The following is an 18,156-nucleotide window of genomic DNA, read 5'->3' as shown; positions in this document are numbered from 1 at the left end:
ACTGGGAAGGTGTTGTGTCTCCACCCAGGGTTGCAGCTACAGCTGAGAAGGTGCGGTCCTGACACAGGTGGGAACCAGGGCGTGGGGTGTGCGTGTGGAAGAGGACCTCGTGGACCGGACAGGGTCTAAACATCCTGATCTCGAGCCTTTAGCGGGCAGGCTTTAGGACTGCACGGATAGCCAGGGCTCCCCAGACCAGTGCAGCTGCGACATTGACTTTGGATGTGCTGTCTGTGTTTTCCAGGTTCTCTTGTAGCAGAAGGAATAAAGGCAAACTGACAGACCTCCCAGGGAGAGCTGCATGAATGTTATTTCGTATGAATCTCCTCCAAGCTCCCGCACGCGGTCAATCGCCTGAGGTGCTTATTACATAAAATGCAACTTCTAACCTCCTCGGGCCCTGAACGCTCTCCCTGCGCCAATTCCCACTGCTTCTTCAGACCTTCTCTTCCTGGAGGGGGTGGGATTGAGGGAAGCAAGGCAGCTCAGCTAGTGTTTGCTTCCCTTCAGCCACAGCTGCCTCCGAGTGTGGCGGCCTGCTTCGGGGCGCAGGTCCAGGTCGAGATCACAGCCCTGCGGTCGTCCTGGCACCTGACCCTTTCCCCTGTGCCGAGTTATCTAATGTCTCTGTGGCTCCCTTTCCTCATCCCTAAAGTGAGGATAATTATTGTTAACTATTGTTCTCTCTCACAGTGCTGTTCTGAGAACTCAGTAAGTTAGAATTAAGTAAGTAAAACAGAACAATTATCACCATTAGCGATGACCTCAGATCATCATTACTGGCAGGGCAAGGGTAGGAGCAAAAGATGGCCAGATCCACTCATGGCCATCGACGATAAATAAGGGTCCAGAACCGCCCTGCAGCCACCGCCCTGGAGCCTCTGCAGCATAGTCGGGGGGTTCCTGGGCTCCGGGCACTGCCCCAGAAGTCACTTCCTAGGCTGGACCACACCACCCCGCAGCCTGGCCAGTTTCCGCTGGCTCGGCACTGCTGGTGCTCTGGCCAGTCAGGCCGCTCCCCACCTCACCATCACCCCCCTCCCGGGCTGGCTCTGGTCCTCGCAGCAGCCCCTCCAGGCTTCTCAGCATGGTGTGAGGGAGTGAGGGGAGCTCAGGCCTGGCTGGGGCCACTTCCTGTGGCTCTGCCCGAGGTGGCGCCCTGTGGGGCGGGCCTCGGGCTGGGGGGACCTGGGCCTGCAGCCCTCCTGGGGCTGCCCCCCGGGGCTGGGCCAACACCGCCCCTGCCCCTGCCACCCAGACGCTTCTGTGTCTGTGGTCAGCAGCTGACAGTCTGATTCTAAATAACAGTGACTCACAGGACAGTGGTTCCCTTTTTGTCAGAGCAGTCCTGTGTAGATTAAGCCTTTCTCCCAGGTAAAGAAGGTCCTTGCTTCTCAGTGGAAGTCGAGGGTGGCAAGCAAAGGGCTGTGATTAGGAGCAAAATGACCCCCACCACTGACAAAGCAGGGAGACCCTGGACAAGAGCTTAACCACGGGCTCCTCGTCGAAAAACGGGGTCAGGGACAGGACTCACTGCACAGGTTGTTATGAGAGTTGAATGAGGTGATATCTATGCAGAGCTTAAAGCTCTACCTGGCATACGGTAAGTGCTTACATAAATGTTTGAAAAGTAACCGATGACGGGGACTTGGTCATATAAAATCGGGATAACAGAACACTACACAGCCATAGTTAACAGCTTGTCTGCTATACAAGAGCAGCGATGTGGAAACATACTCATTGTCTATTACGAAGTGAAACAGCAGACTCTCAAACTACAGTATACCATTATTGTTGGAAAAAAAACCAATATATATTGCAAAATATACTAAAAGTATACATGCCAAAAGGGTGTTTTTCTATCTCCCAAACTATCTGTCTTCCGTGTGTTACTCTAGTAATAAAAACAAGAAAATAAAAATTATTCAGCACTAAAAAACGACAATTATTCAAATGTAACAGTCATACATACCCCAGGATAAGTGATCCTGCCTTATAATGATGATGAAGATGATTCTGACAACTCCCAAGCCTGAATCATTCAAAGCTGAGGCTGACGGGTGACCACCACCACATGCTTTAATGACTAGCCAAATGCTATCATCAAGAAGAAAAAATAATAATATCACACGCTCATATGGCTGTAACATTCTACTTTCCTTCCGGGAACGGTCAAAAGCTGACCTTGCCAATGCAGCCAGATTCAAATCTTCCCGAAACAACAGGCGACCAACGTACGTAAAACAAACGAAGATGCAAACGGCAGCGTGCAGAAGCAGTGAACTGAGCTTGCTTCGCAAGGTGCCGAGGGCAGGGTGTCACGAACATTGCATGCGTAGACAGGATGGGGTGGGGTGGGGGAGCATTCCTCCAGACATTGAGTCAGAGGTTGTAAGAAGGAAATGGAACTCCAGGGGCTGCTCAGATAAAGGAAGGAGATAAGCATCTCCTTTTACTGCTCACTTGCGTAGAACTAGAGTGGAGAGTAAGTACCCCCTGAACCTGACCTTCAGTAATGAGCAGACTTCTCACCCTGCTCCAGGGATTTACAAAACAATTAAGCCCCCCCACACGCTGCACATGGACTCTGATGGATGGGACTGATGCTAAAGTGAACACTCTGTGTGTCAAAGAACAGGAAGCAGGATGAATCCCCAAACCATCTTAACCTCACTTCCAAGGTGCCTGTCTGGGGCTGTGCCTGGCTTCCCCGCCAACACTCACAGGTTCACATCCCCCTTTCCCGAATCCACCCCACAAGTGCATCCTGGGCAAGGTGTCATGATCTTCTTCATCTCCATGTTTTTAACTCATAAAATTTCTCCCCAGCATCCTGTTACCCTCAGAAGATGTAAAGAACTTGAAAGAGAAACAGAATCCTAGTTGCAAATTCTGAAGTTGTGCTGGCCGAATGAAACTTCTGACTGACAGAAACCGGTTTCAGGTCCCCCTTCTATCTTTGCGGTGTCACCACCATAGAGTCCCTCGTGTAACTTACCCTGGTCACAAACCGCGCTGAAATCTACAGGAGAAAGAGCACTGCAGTAAAGCCCCCAAACACTTGAACTGCCTGGAACTGCTGCTTCCTTTCCAAAGAACCACGGGGTCCTGGGGCTGCCTCGGCCCCTCCCAGGGCTGTGCCCAGCCCACAGGCAGGAGGCTGGCAGGCTGTTGGTTCTGTTTTTCAGCAAGAGCTGGCGGTGATTAGGACACCCAGATGCTTTCTGCTGACGCTTGTGGGGATCAACTTGCCGGCGTCAGGCTTATTAAACAGGGGTCACACATCTTGTATCAGGAGAACTGACTGCACATTTGAAGAAGGAATGAAGAGAATCACCAGGAGAAGAGCCACGATAACCTGAAAAAAGTCCTCTTTGTGTTCAGAGAAGTGGGGCTGGGGAGCCCGGATGAAGCCAGAGCTTTTCCCTTCCAAGAGCATCTGGCTCCAAGCCAGGGAGAGGGAAGGAGCGAGGGGCGTCCCAGGCTCCCCGAGGCCCCTGAGTGCGGGGCCCAGGAGGGAGCCCAGGCCTTCCCCGAGGTGAGGCTGTTTCCCTGGTCCCTTCAGTGGGACCAGCTTCCTGACCCGGGGAGTTGGGGAGGCTACACTGATTTATAGCTGCATTTCTTTGCCCTTCTTTCTGATCCTCCCAGCCTGTGGTCTGTTCAAAGCACACTCAGGGGAAGGAGAGACCAATGAATCTGCCGAACCGGGAAGTGGTTTTGAGTGAGCAGCGAGACTGTGACACACGCTTTGTCTTAAAATGAGTCCCTTGCGCTTCAGTGGAGCGCAGCTGCGGTCTGCCCAGGTGTCTGCAGTGGCTCCCAGAACACAGAGCTCCTCCCTCAGGGCCTGTAGGGGACCCTGTACCAGGATGTCTTCAGCTATTGGCGTGAGATGAGGACCGGCAGTGGTGAGGGGTTCCGGGGAAGCCCCCCTCTCAACCACCCTCAGAACAGCAAGGGGGAGGGAGGGGGTCTCACCTGGACTAGCGATTGAAAGGGGAGAAAGAGGGCGGTTTAGATGGAAAAACTGTTTTTTTATTCTATTTGTCATTTACGATTTTAGATTGGCGGAGAAAATTCTTTATCTGATCAACGCAACACAACCCTCCTCTGCAAGGACTGGAGTTTTTCTCCTACACCGTGGTCCCGGTGGAATCTTTTTCATTGATGGAACATCAAGCAATTATTTCACATCTCCATTTCAAGTATACATATTTTCAAAACAAGACAAAATACGTTATCTTTCTATAATTAAGTCGCAAAGTAAACAGATCTGCTCGATGCTGTGTTTGCTTTGCTTTCCCTCAGCAAAGCTGTTTGGGGAACACTCACATCTTTATTTAAAAATATTTTTAACCATTTATTTCTTGAGTTTTTTCTAACCCCTTAACAGAGACACTGGTGACTGAACCCAGGACCTCGTGCACGTCAAGCACATGCTCTACCACTGAGCTATACTCCCCACCCCGCCCCCACTTATAACTTTGGATTTTTTTCACTAGACAAAAAATGGTTAGGCCAGCTCGACCAACCCACAAAGGAATGAGATAAGAGTCCAGGAACCCCACTATTACTGAAATAGTACAAGTCCATTCCTGGCGAGACAGGGAGCGAGGGCTGAAAACCAAGAGAGGCTGGCCAAGAGGTGGCTTCCGTCCCCACGTGTCTTTGCACCTGCTGGAGGGGCCGTCCCCGTCTTGCTGCAGGTTTCTGCCACCTCTTCCTTTGCCGCTTGAAGGGCACTTCTGAGCAGGGGAACTAACACCCCCAAGTCACTAATTTGGAGGGACCTCATCCGAGCAGGGCCAAGCGGGGAACTCCACGCAGGGCCTTAGGAGCCCGCTAAGCCCTGCCCCGCCAGCTGCAAACCTCGTCACTCTTCCCTGAAGGATGGCGGGGCCAGCTGAGACTTCCCCGAAGTGCAGCCTGAGTGATGGTTGTGAACTCAACCCCTGAGCCGTGCCTGCGTTCCGGCTCAGTGTTAGCCGCTCCCCTGACCCACTTACCCCCCCTACTCTCAGTCTGCTGACTTCCCATCACAGTGACCGTCCCATTTCTTGAACCCTTAACACAGTTTCATGGCTGAGTTTTCCAGGCTTCCTGAACACCAGTGTCTCAAAGAGCCTCCCCCCGCCCCGTTTACGTCTCTTAACGCTCGCTGAGGGACCCTTCCGCGGACTCCCTAGGTGCCCCGTGGCGCCCACGCCCTCCCCCTCCGCGACCTTGACCCGCTCACCTCCCGACGCTCCCTTCCCCCTCAGTTGTCCCTCTTTTCCTTCCTGCCACTTGTCTCTGCTTCCCACACTCCTCTTTTACTCCCGCTTCCCTCTGCCGCCCGCCGTCATCCCACCACATCATGGGCCCCCGGGGGCCTGGGTGGGCGTCAGCGGAAGGTGAGGCGTGGCCCCCACCGAGGACAGCGCACTCTGTTTCTAACGGGTTTTCCCGGTTCTCACAGTCACCCTTCATGCCTGAGGCCAAGGAAGGACAGGGTGCCCTCGGGCTGCGCTGCCACCCTCGCCTTCTCACTAGTCTAAGAACCCGGGCTTCCGGGAACCCCAGGGCAGGTCCCCAGTCACCTGGCTTCTTGTTGCTCCTAAAAGAAACTTCTTAGTAAGAGCCACAAGGCCACACCTGACGGCTCAGGTCCCCCCTGGCCTTTCAGCTCAGGGGGGGCCACACTTGCTCTCTGAACTCCTGCCACATCGGCCTCCTTCAGCTTCTCACGTGTGCTATGTTCCCTCCTGCCCCACAGCCACGCTGTTCCAGCCGTCCATCTGTCCGCAACGACCACCTCCTCCCCCTGCTCCGTCTACTTAACTCCTTTTGTTAGTTACCTGCTGCTGTGTAACAAGTACCCCTAAGCCTACCAGCTTCAAACGACAGAAACGTGTTACCTCACAGTCTCTTTGTGTCAGGAATCTGAGAGCAACTCAGCTGGAAGGTTCTGAGTCAGGGTCTCGCAAGGTGTCACATTCGAGCTGTCAGCCTGGGCTCCCGTCACCGGAGCTGGAGGCCCCTCCCCAGCCGACTCACGTGGCGCTTGGAAGACTTCGGGCCTCTCCGGCTTGGGCTGTTGGTGGAGATCTGAGCCTTTCTGTGGGCCGCCTGAGCGTCCTCAGGGCACAGACGCTGGCTTCTCCTCCCAGAATGAATGATCAGAAAGAGAGAGGAGGAGCCCACGACAGCAGCTGTCGTCTTTTGTAACCTAATCTCAGAAGTGACACGTCGTGCCTGCTGCCACACGCGATCGGTCAAGCGGGGCAGCCTGGTACGGAGTGGGAGGGGACGCACTAGGGCTCCCAGGAGGTGGGGGTCACTGGGGCCATCGTGGGCGGCTGGCTTGACCATCACTCCCTTGCCCTGAACGTATATTTGTAGGAGTTTGTGATTGAAGTTGGTCTCCTCCATTGGACCAGAAGCTTCTTGAGAGCCAGTATCCATTTTGCTCATGTATCAAATAGCTTTTGTTATAAAACAAACCAGCTGAAAGTTTAGTGCCTTAAGAAAAGTATTCATTTATTATTTCTCATGGGTCTGCAGGTCATCTGGAGCTCTGCTGACCCGGACCAGGCTCGGCTGACCCGGCTGGGCTTGCCCGCGTGTCTGGCGTCCGCTTCGGAGTTAGCTGGGGCGGCTGGGCCCACCGGGGCCTGGATCCTGAACCTGCCCTCTACCTGCCGGGTGGCCCCTGGCAAGTTCCTGTGCCCGGCTGAGCCCCGGTTTCTGTTTCCACACAGTGGGAGTGCCTACCTCACAGGTGTTGTAGGGTTTGAGTGCAACTGGTTACGTGAGTGCAGAATACGGTGGCAGGCACTGAGGAACATCGCCCCCTTCCCTCCACCCTATGCCCTACCTCACCTTGACACCTGGCCCCTCCAGCCCCGGCCGTGGCTCATACAGCCTGACCCCGGGAAGCCACCTCTGTTCCACACCTCTCTGGGCCCCTTAACACAGTCACTGGCATAAACACGAGCACAGGTAAACCCCAAGTAGCAGTGCAATTCCTGCTGCCACAGGTGGGCAGGAAGACTGCCAACCACAGGTGATTTTTGCCATCACCTGGCTCAGCGCTCTCGTCCTGGAGCCAGGAGGAGCCTCCTCTGTGCCCCTCGGGTGTCTGGAAGCCCAGCTGTTGCTTGGTCCTACTGACTGTGCCCTCCGGCCACCGTAAATGTGCTCAGATCCACTCTTTAGTCCGCAGACATTTCTTTCCAGGCTGGCTGTCTTCTATTTCCTCTCTTCCTTCCTTCCACCTCCTTCTCCTCTCCTCTCCCTCCTCATACTCCTCACCTGTCTTACTATTTTTGATCTTTTTCCATATGTCAAGTAGCATGCTAAGCACTTTATACTAATTGTCTCATGAATTCTCACATCAACCCTATGGCATAAGAACTACTACTGCCATTTCCTTGATGAAGAGACTGAGGCTCAGAGAGTTCCCATGACTTGCTCATGGCTACACACTTGGTGGGTGGTAGGACCTGGATGAAACCTGGGTTCTGGTCCCAAAGCTGTTACCCTCTCCCCTACTTTATACCCTCCTTCCTCTTGTTGCCTAGTTGTGTGTCCTGTGGCAACTTCCTGCTAGAATGTTCCTTTCCCTCTCTATATGGCTGCTCTGCAGGTTATTGGTGTTTTCTTAAAGATTACCACCTTCCTCCTCAGCTCTTCACTTCCCTTTTCCCTAGGGCAGTGCAGCTCAACAGAACTTTCTTTTTTTTTTCTTTTTAATTGAAATGTTGTCAGTTTACAATGTGGTGTTAGTTTCTGGTGTACAGTGTAGTGATTCAGTTATATATATGTATTCCTTTTCATATTCTTTTTCATTATAGGCTGTTACAAGGTATTGAATATAGTTCCCTGTGCTGTACAGTAGGACCTTGTTTTTCATCTATTTCATACATAGTAGTTAGTATCTGCAAATCCTGAACTCCCAATTTATCCCTTCCTGCCCCCTTTCCCCCTGGTAACCGTAAGCTTATTTTCTATGTCTGTGACTCTAAGAGAGTCTTTCTGTGGTGATGGAACTGTTCTCTGCTCTGTCCATTACAGTAGCCAGTAGACACATGCGGCGTTTGAGAATTTTTGATATGTGGCTAGTATGGCTGAAAATCTGCATTTTAAATTGTATTTAATTGTAACTAATTTAAACTGAAATAGTCTTATGTGGTTAATGGCTGCTCCACTGGACAACTCAAGGGTCTCGTCTGCGCGTCTGTTACTGAGGGGAGGATGGGGGCTCAGGGTGGGGAGAGAGAGATGGGGAGAGAACTTCACGGAGCCACAGAACTATTTCACATGAGTGTTGAACCTTGACTAAGCTTCTCATAAGGAAAAATCATTTAATGATGTCCAAATTCCTGGTCCCACATTCTTCCCTGGACCTCTGCCCTCCAGTCACCAAATTTCTAGTGAGGTCAGCAAGAATGCCAGGGCCGAGTAATTACACTGAGTCTCTTCAGAGAGACGGCCTTCCTGGGCAACATGCAGATTGAAACGCCCTCATCCCGGTGCAGGGAGAGAGGGAGGAATCACTGACGGCAGATTCCCTTCTCCAGTGGGCGCTGCTGAAATCGGCATTCAGTCAGTACAACCTTCGGCCTCCATTCGCAATTCTGCAGAACTTCCCACTCTGTAGAATTTAATGTGGATTAAAAAACTCACAAGCAATGGTTCCAGGAACTGAAATGCCATTTTCTCTTTAGCGAATCAAGACAGCTTCCAGGACTTCCACACAAAGAGACCTCAGAAATGGCTTCTTGATGAATCTGAATACAACAATCCTTCAGTGATTAACAAATTTCTACAGGAAAACTCTGCCCAGTTCTGGAAGCAAAAAATTATTCTCTTATTTATTTATTCAATTTTCATCTATTTACCCACAAACATTTTCTGAGTTCACAGGAAATTCTAAAATGCAAGTGGAAAAGGGGGAGTTAAAAAATGATAAAGACAATTTTTATAGCTTCAATTTCTTTTTCAGTCCAAAAGTAAATAGGTAGGTTTTGTGCTAGTAACCCACAGGACATGGAGCGTTGAGTCTGTGCTCTCAGTATCTTTTATCCATTTATCAGGTATCTTATCCACTTATTTGTTTGTCAAATATCGTCAAGTCCCTTTAATGCACAGACTGTCCATTTAGTTATAGTCACAAGAAAACTGAGGTTATAAAGCACTTTAATTGTACTTTTATTAGGGAAGTTACCTCAATAAGCTGCAATTTATCTCTTCACATATCTGCCTTCCTCTAGAGTGGGGGTCCCCCAGGGCCATCACCTTACTGACTGCAGCGTCCTGGTTATTAAATAACCCCTGGAGGAACGTAAAGCTATGAGGGGGAATGTGTGGCTCCAGTGGCAGAGCGCCTGCTTAGCGTGCGTGCACTCCTGGGTTCAATCCCCGTGTACCTCCTCTAAAAATACATTAATAAATAAACCGAGTTAACTGCCTGCCAAAGACAACCAAAACTACAGACATGTGGTACTTGGCTAGATCCATGATCCAAGTCAAAATCCCACGGGAACCTGAAGTAACTTGTGCTGAGATCAGCCTCCCGTGAATTCACTGAATCCTCCCTTAGTTATGGTTTCAGCCTCTAGTGTCTTAAGGTCTAAGAAATCCTCTGAGTGAACTGATCACAGATAGGACTCTGTTTCTTTCTTTTCTGTGCATATGTCCTGAAGCCTCACCAGGTTCAGAGCTTGTCCTCGGTCTACTTCTAGCAACACGGTATTTGTAAAGATGTAAAGATGGTAACAGTGTCAGCTGTGACCTTGATATTTTTATGAACGTCTGTCGCATCCATTTTTGATGTTTGCTTTTACAGATCAAAATGTGTTCTTGAAACAAAAAGCCTTTTTCCAATATGAAAGCCACCTATTTTGCCCGTTTTTCATCTCTGTATACTCTTCTCTAGGAGCCTTTTATAAAGTCCAATGACAAAAACCATATAAAATATTTATTCAGTTATTCATTTATTCGAAGACTTATTCAACGAATTTTTATTGCTTGACCACCATGTGCCAGGCACTGCGACTCCATCGCAGTTAAGACTAGATCAAATCACAAACAGAAGCGCCTCCTTGTTCTCCCTCCTTGCTCTGCTCTCTTGCTCAGCTTCTACAGCAAACAGTATGCTTCCTGTTATAGGCTGAATGGTGTTCCCTCAAAATTTAGGTGTTGACGCCCCAGCCTCCAGTACCTGCTAACAGGACAGTATTTGGAGACAGGGCCTTAAGGAGGTAATTAAGGTAAAATGAGTCATATGGGTGGATGCTAATCTCATGTGACTGGTGTCCTTATAAACAGGTGATTAAGACACAGACAAACACAGAGAGAAGACCACGTGAAGACATGGAGAAGACGGCCGTCTATAAACCGAGGAGAGAGACCTCAGAAAAAACCAACCCGGCTGACGCTTTGACCTCGGGCTTCCAGCCTCCAGAACTGTGAGGAGAATAAGAAAAACAAATGCTGGGGGCTTTAAGCCACACAGCCTGAAGTGTGCTGCTACTTATTCTAGCCCCAGCAGTGGGATACATCTGGCAATTCATCACCCCTGGATCTCCTTCTCTTCTCTTCTCTTCTCTTCTCTTCTCTTCTCTTTCTCTATTCGATTCATCTTTTCTTTTCTCATCCTTGTCTTTCCGTTTGTTTGTTTTGAACTGTTGACGACCGCTTTTAGAAATGTCTGCTTTACTTTCTCTGGTGTACCTTCTTTCCTCGAGCAGGCTGTACATTTCTTAAGGGAAAAATGACAAACACCCTCTTTGGGATTTTCACCTGTCCCTGTGCAGTAATCAGGGTCATTTTAAAGGCAGAGAAACAGAGGTCCTGGGGGGACCAGCTGAGGTGCCCAGGAGCTCTCAGCCGTCCGGGAGGAGGGCTGGGGTTCCCAGGAGAGCTGCCTGGCTCCCAGAGCTGCCGCACCTGCCGCCTCTCCAGTCTGCCTCCGTGAGTGCCTGAGCTGGTGGCTCCCAGTTACTGGAACACCCCAGAGAGCTGAGCTCAGCCCTGGCCCACGGCAGATCTTCAAAAACTGTGTATGGGGCTTGATCTAAATAAATGCAGATGGTTTGGCTGATCCAGGGCAACTAACCCAAGAGCACTCCTTCTCCCACGTTAGGGACAGATGGCAGCTCTTCTGGAGAAATTTAAAGACCTGAGGTTTTATGAATCATTATCTCTTCCTTTCCCCATAAAAGTTGCAGGCTTGAATAAGACCTGACATCATAAAACTCCTAGAAGAGAATACAGGCAAAACATTCTCTGACATAAATTGTACCAACGTTTCCTTAGGTCTGTCTCCCAAGGCAATAGAAATGAAAGCAAAAATAAACAAATGGGACCTAATCAAATGTAAGCTTTTGCACAGCAAAGGAAACCATAAACAAGATGAAAAGACAACCTATGGACTGGGAGAAAATGTTTGCAAACACTGTGACCGACAAGGGCTTAATTTCCAAAATATACACACAGCTCACACAACTTACTAACAAAAAAACAAACACTCCATCAAAAAATGGGCAGAAGACCTAAATAGATATTCCTCCAAAGAAGACATCCAGTGGCAACAGGCACATGAGAAGATGCCAACATCACTAATGATGAGAGAAGCGCAAATCAAAACTACAGGGAGGCACCACCTCACACTGGTCAGAACGGCCTCATCAAGAAGTCTACAAATAACAAATGCTGGAGACAGTGTGGAGAAAAGGATACCCTCCTGCACTCTGTTGGTGAGAATGTAAATTGCTATAGCCACTACAGAACAGTGTGGTACTTCCTTAAAAACTGAAAATAGAGTTGCCATATGACCCAGCAATCTTACTCTTGGGCATATATCCAGAGAAAGCTCTAATTCGAAAAGACACATGCATCCAAATGTTCACAGCAGCTCTGTTTACAATGGCCAAGACGTGGAAACAACCTAAATGCCCATTGACAGTGACTGGATAAAGATGTGGTATATATACACAGTGGTAGACTACTCAGCCACAAGAAAGAATGAAATAATGCCATTTGCAGCAACGTGGATGGACATAGAGGTTATCATACTAAGTGAGGTAAGTCAGACAGAGACACACAAATATCATATGATATCACTTATATGTGGAATCTAAAATATGACACAAATTAATTTTATTTATGAAACAAACACAAGCTCACAGATACAGAAAACAAACTTATGGTTACCAAAGGGGAAAGGCGCTGGGGGAGAAATAAATGAGGAGTTTGGGATTAATAGATACAAACTACTGTGCACACAGATAAACAATGAGGTCCTACTGTATGGCACAGAGAACTATGCTAAATATCCTGTAACAAACCATAATGGGAAAGAATATGAAAACTAATATGTATGTATATGTATAACTGAGTCACTTTGCTGTACACCAGAAGCTAACACAATATTGTAAGTCAACTATATGTGGAAGAAACCCCACAAAACTGCAGGCTTGGCCTTCACTATGCACGTTTCAGACTTCTGTCAGAACAAGCCACAAACCTTAATGCATATGACTAGGACTCAGCCCACTTGCAATTATTTGTGGTGACAAGGAGCAAAGATGGCTTCCGCCAAGGATGTTGACAGCTGCCGACACCGCCGAGTTTCCTTTGGACCGAGAGTGGTAGCGTGCTTCCCAGGAGCGGGGAGGCCGGCAGGCCAGGCCACAGGGCCGGGGGGGCGAGAGGCAGGCCCGGAGCAGCCACTGGAGGACTCAGGCTCCACTGTGGCCTAAACCCGTGGGAAACAATGGTTATTCAAATGCTCCTCTGGCAGTGAAGGTGCTTATAAAAATAGGTCTGACCTTTCGTGCTTTTCTAATTTTGCAACACATGTATTTAGTATCTATTCAAAAATCAATGAATTTTTTTAAAAAAAGATCTGTATATTCTTACATCCAAAGCTTGAAACAATACAGAGTTAACTTAAGAGCACTGGCCTGGAAGTCGGTAGAACCAGGTGTTAGTTTCTACACCGCCACTAATTCTGTTTCTAAAACACAGATTTCTCCTGCTTAAAACCCTCAGAAGCCCAGTCACTTACAGAGTTAACTGCAGCTTTTAGCCAGGCCTGTGAGGTCAGGGGTGATCTAGCATCACGTACCTAGTGGAGGCTTCCACAGAAGCAGAGCCTTAGGTAGGACTTGGATGCAAGCAGTGTAGGACCCCTCGAGGGAGGTGACCCCCAGTGCGCGCTAAGGCAGTGGGGGTGCGAGAGACAGGCACGGGGGGAATGCCAGTAAAGGGGCCATCACGGGCTGGTGACCACTGTGGGAAACTTGGGTTCAATCTCCCCTGTCCCTCTGAGAGGCTGTGGAGACACACGTTAGCATATTCTGACCAAGGGAGGAGGCTGGGGAGTTTATCACCAGCTCCCTTCCTCACCAGTTGACCCGAGGGCATCAGCTCCTCAGCCCTCTGGGTCTGCTTCACACAAGGGCTGAACGGGCTTCTTACGGCTGCCCGGAGAATGCACTCAAGCTGGGAGGTGCGGGTACTTGAGCAGGGAAGCTGCAGATGGACTGGACAGAACACAAAAGTGGCCACAACACTACGCAGTTCTTTCCATCAAGACGTGGAATCTGCTTCTTTACCCCCTGCATCTGGGATGGCACTTTGGGGAATGGGATGCAGAGGCTGCAAGGTTAGAGAGGGTCTTGGCCTGGGCCTCAGCAGACCTTTCAGCATCTGCTCTTCCCCTCGTGGAGCTGTGCTGCCACTGTGCGACGAAGGCCAGGCGGGGCTGCTGGAGGACAGGGGGCCCCATGGGGCAGAGAGGAGTCAGCCAGCTGAGTGCCCCCAGCCAGCTTGCCAGCTGACCAGAGATACCTGAGTGAGTCCAGCTCAGCCCAGAAGGATGACTCAGATGAGCCCAGCCTAAATTACTGAGCTCATAATCATAATTTAAATTCTATATGCTTTTTTAAAATTGCAGTATAGTCGATTTACAATGTTGTGTTAGTCTCTGGTGTACAGCATAGTGATTCAGTTATGCACACACACATATATATATTCTTTTTCATTATAGGTTACTACAAGATATTGAATATGTTCCCTGTGCTATACATACAGTAAAACCTTGTTGTTTACCTGCTTTATACATAGTAGTTAGTATCTGCAAATTCTGACCTTCTAATTTATCCCTCCTCCTCCCCTTTCTCTGCTGGTAACTGAAAGTTTGTTCTCTATGTCTGTGAATCTGTTTCTTAAATTGTTTCCTTGAACCACTGAATTTGGGATAGTTTGTTACGCAGCAAAAGCTGACTGATAGAGCATTTAAAGGAACTGTCCAAGCTACAGGTAAGCTCTGAAGTAGGTGAAGAGGCACTGACAGCTTCTACTGCAAAACTTGTATTAGCTTTCTTTTGCTGGGCAACAAATCACCCTAAAACACTGTGGCTTAAAACAACAAACATCTCATACGGTCTCTGAAGGTCAGAATTTGGGAGGAGCTTAGCTGGGTGGCTCTGGCTCAGGGTATCTCCCCAGGTTACTGTCAAGTTGTTGGCTGGGGCTGCGGTCATGTAAGGAGGATCAGCTATCAAGCTCACTCATGTGTCTGTTGACAAGATTCCTTAGTTCCTTACCGGCTGGTGGCTGGAGGCCTCGATTCCTCACCATGGGGGCCTCTCCATGGCACTGCTCACAGCACGGCTGTCCTCTATTGGTCAGCACAGGTCAACTGTGGAACAGTGTTGGCCATACAAAGGTGTGAATGCCAAGAGCTGGGATCACTGGGAGCTCCCTGGAGGCTGCCACCACACTACCTTTTCTCCCCCTGCAATACACGCCACACTTCAAATGACCCACTCATTCCCCAAATCCGTAATAATGATAACAGCTATTGTCGTCTTTGCAAGCCTACGAAGTGCCAGGCACTGTGATAGTTTATGTATAAAAGCCGCAACCTTTCCTGGTTCGTGAGCCCTTGTCCCCCGAGGGAAGCCCTCCTGTGATATTATGATACCGTAAGAAACATACATTTGGTCTCCATCCCCAGTTCCTGGCACAGAGCTCTCAAAACCCGTGAAGCTTCTGGGGGACAGCGTTTCGAGGAGTGACTTCTGTTATTCAGAACGAGCCCCTTTCGAACACGCCTGCCTTCCCTGGGTGGCCGAGCCGTCACTTAGTCAGTCCCCTCCCTGGGCCACGATGCCTGGTGGACACCAGTCAGGGCCGGTGCCGGAGGCTGCTCCTCGCTTCTGCATCTCCACAGGCGCAGAACGTGACTCTGGCCTGCCTTTGTTTTTCTCCCCCCAATAAAAGGAATTCAGGAACCCCAATGTTCACAGCAGCACTATTTACAATACCCAAGACATGGCAACAACCTAGATGTCCATCAGCAGATGACTGGACAAAGAAGCTGTGGCATATTTATACAAGGGAATACTATTCGGCCACAAAAAGAATAAAATAATGCCATTTGCAGCAACATGGATGGAACTGGAGATCATCTTTCTAAGTGAAGAAAGCCAGAAAGAGAAAGAAAAATACCATATGAGATCGCTCATATGTGGAATCTGTAAAAAACAGAAAAAAGACGAACTTATTTACAAAACAAACAGACTTACAGACGTAGAAAACAAACTTATGGTTACCAGTAGGGGGAGGGGGTGGGAAGGGATAGACTGGGAGTTTGAGATTTGCAGATATTGACCAATATATACAAAATAGATAAACAGCAAGTTTACACTGTACAGGGAACTGTATTCAATATCCTGTAGTAACTTCTGGTGGAAAAGACTACGAAAACGAATATACGTATGTTCACGCATGACTGAAGCGTTGTGCTGTGCACCAGAAACTGACACAACATTGTAAACTGACTATATGTCAGTAAATGCACTTTAGAAAAAGGAAAGGAATTCAGAATTCCTTTAAACGGACAACAAAAGGTAGAAAAGGAAAGGACATCCTGAGGAACAAGGGCAGCACCCCCACCCACTCCCCACACGCTGGTCCTGGGGCCCGGCCCTGCAGCTTTCCTTTTACCTCTTTCCCTCGCTTAGGAGGAGAAAAAGGCTCTGGCCTTTCCCCGTGCTCTCAGGTCACCGCCGGCCCTGTTGCGTGGCTGCTGGGGGCACTGGGAGTGCATCAGACAGCTGCAAAGGGCCTGAGGCAGCGGCCTGGGTGCTGCTGGCTGAGACCACGCCGACCCCTGCTAGCAGCCACTGCACATGGCTGGGTTGGCAGGTCTGGAGGCCTTAGAAGTTCAGGGATGCCTCAGGCTGGAAACATTTCAGAGTCACTTAGGTGGGGCAGGAAGGAAGGGTAGGGAAGGCTCCTCTGAAGTCAGCACAGCGGGAGCCAGCCATGGCGGGGAGGAGGGCGGTTACTTAGTTCCTGCCGTGCCCTGCAGACGGGAGCCCAGAGCTGGTGGCTCAGAACCCTCGGGAGCGTCTTGAGTCTGGCGGATACAGCAGCACAGCAGTGGCCTGTCTGTGCTGCTCCCTCTGCCCACAGAGTCCACTTTGTCCACCCAGAAGAGTCTCAACATCCTTTAAGATCAAACCTGAATGACCCCTCCTCTGGGAAGCCCTCCTTGACTGCACATAGGAAGCATTTCTCCATAAGAGCCCACATGGCCCTGTACTGTGATTCTCCCGTTAACGACACTGAACTCATAGAGACCCACTGCCTGGCGGCCCAGAGACCTCAGGGACAGAGTGGGCCCTCAGTAACTGTCTGCTGATCTGAGAGTGAGAGAGGATATCTGAGGAAGGTTCTCGATGTGCTCCAAGAAGGAGGCATTCCACTCCCCAGGCCCGTTCTTTTCCACTAATGAACCAAGCGCATCTCTCCCAGACTCCAGCGGGAGCTGCTCTTTCAGAGTGTTTGAGCGCTGTGACCACTCACCTCCTGGGAGGCCCTGTGGGAAAGCAAGGAGGGGGCCACCCCTGGAGCTAGGACTCCTTGGGTTCAAATTCCGTCTCCACCACCTCCCAGCTGCGCGGCGCTGGGCAGGATGGAAGACAGCACGAGGACCGACCACAGGCCTCCTTGGGAGGAGGCAGGCAGCAGCACTTAGAGCCACCTGGCCCGAAACACGTCTGCAGCGTCAGCGGTCATTCCAATTCCCCCTGTCTTCCCCAGACCACAGAAGCAAAACTCCAAAGGACCTCAGGACTGCCCTGAATGTGTCTGGGGACAAAGAGTGTGCTGGGGACTGATCACCACTGCTGTTTCCACAGGCGCAGGCCAGGTCCGGTGAGGCAGAGGGCAGCCCCAGGCCAGTGTTGAAAGGAAGGCCTCTGTAAGGGAGGGGGTGACCCTGGCTCCTTGTGCCTGAGCCAGCGCACTCGTGAGCCTCCCCTGCACCCTGGTCTGGGACTCCCGAGGAGGGCCTGCTTGGATCTCGGGCCTGTCACTTTGTTTTTGGCCTCCTGGCCTTTGCTGCTGTCCTCGGGGACAGGCTATTTTAGGTAGCAGTCAAAATAAAACTGAGATTAACCCAGAATTCTTGGCAGTCAAACAATACCATAATTATGTGCTTTTTCCCTTCAGAAATCAGGCAGCCGCACTGACCCGCAGGGGTCTGCGGGTGCTTTGAGGATAATAAGGCCTCCGTCCTGCGCTTTGTCACCTTCGCACACCCTTCACCGCGGGCGGCCACCCGAGAGCCACTGCTGCTTCTCCAAGGAGTCCTATTGTCCCAACAACAATACAGCTTGCCCTCACACCAGACGCTGGCAGGCTGGAAGGGCGACTTACTACTTTCTATATCCTAGATCCCCTTGCAGGGGTCCTGGTACCAGGGGCTGGCGGCCGAGAGGGAACAGAGGACGCTTGTCGTCCAGGGCTGGCTTTCAGGGCAGGAAGTCACCGCAGGAATGCGTCTGGGCTTTGACTGCCAACAAGGGACGCAGACCCCCTGGCCGGGCAAACAGGCCCCTTCCTCTGTGCTGGGAGCCGGGGGGAGGGGAGGGAATTAGTCACACACAAGAGCAACAGGATTAGGACCCTGAGAGTAAAACCCTCGCTGCAGCCCAGAAAGGGGAAAAAGAATGGGGGATTCAAGTAGTTTGGGGGGTGGGGTTGCGATGAGGTAATGAAGGTCACGGCCTGAAGAACAAAGAAGCAGCCGTGATGAGAGGCTTGGGGCAGATCTCCAGTCCCCCAGCAGGATGTCAGAGCCCCTGGATG

The 18,156-nt window shown here is 50.3% G+C and overlaps 1 protein-coding gene across 3 annotated transcripts in view; it reads right to left on the bottom strand.

The window, feature by feature from the left end:
• The window catches only part of BCAR3 (BCAR3 adaptor protein, NSP family member), a 188,138-nt gene that overhangs the window by 123,691 nt on the left and 46,291 nt on the right, over positions 1-18,156 (bottom strand). Inside the window, exon 1 of one of the 3 annotated variants that reach the window (XM_072968185.1) lies at positions 2,999-3,101. The exons of the other annotated variants lie outside the window; for them this stretch is intronic. The gene's annotated coding sequence lies outside the window, so the exon portion shown is untranslated. Of the gene's footprint in view, positions 1-2,998; positions 3,102-18,156 lie in introns of those variants that run through there. 3 annotated transcript variants of the gene reach the window in all.

Source organism: Vicugna pacos, chromosome 9 (genome assembly GCF_048564905.1).
Source record: "Vicugna pacos chromosome 9, VicPac4, whole genome shotgun sequence".
Taxonomy (NCBI): Eukaryota; Metazoa; Chordata; class Mammalia; order Artiodactyla; family Camelidae; genus Vicugna; species Vicugna pacos.
The sequence above is the reverse complement of the archived record's forward strand: the minus strand, read 5'-3'. Positions and strand labels throughout refer to the sequence as shown.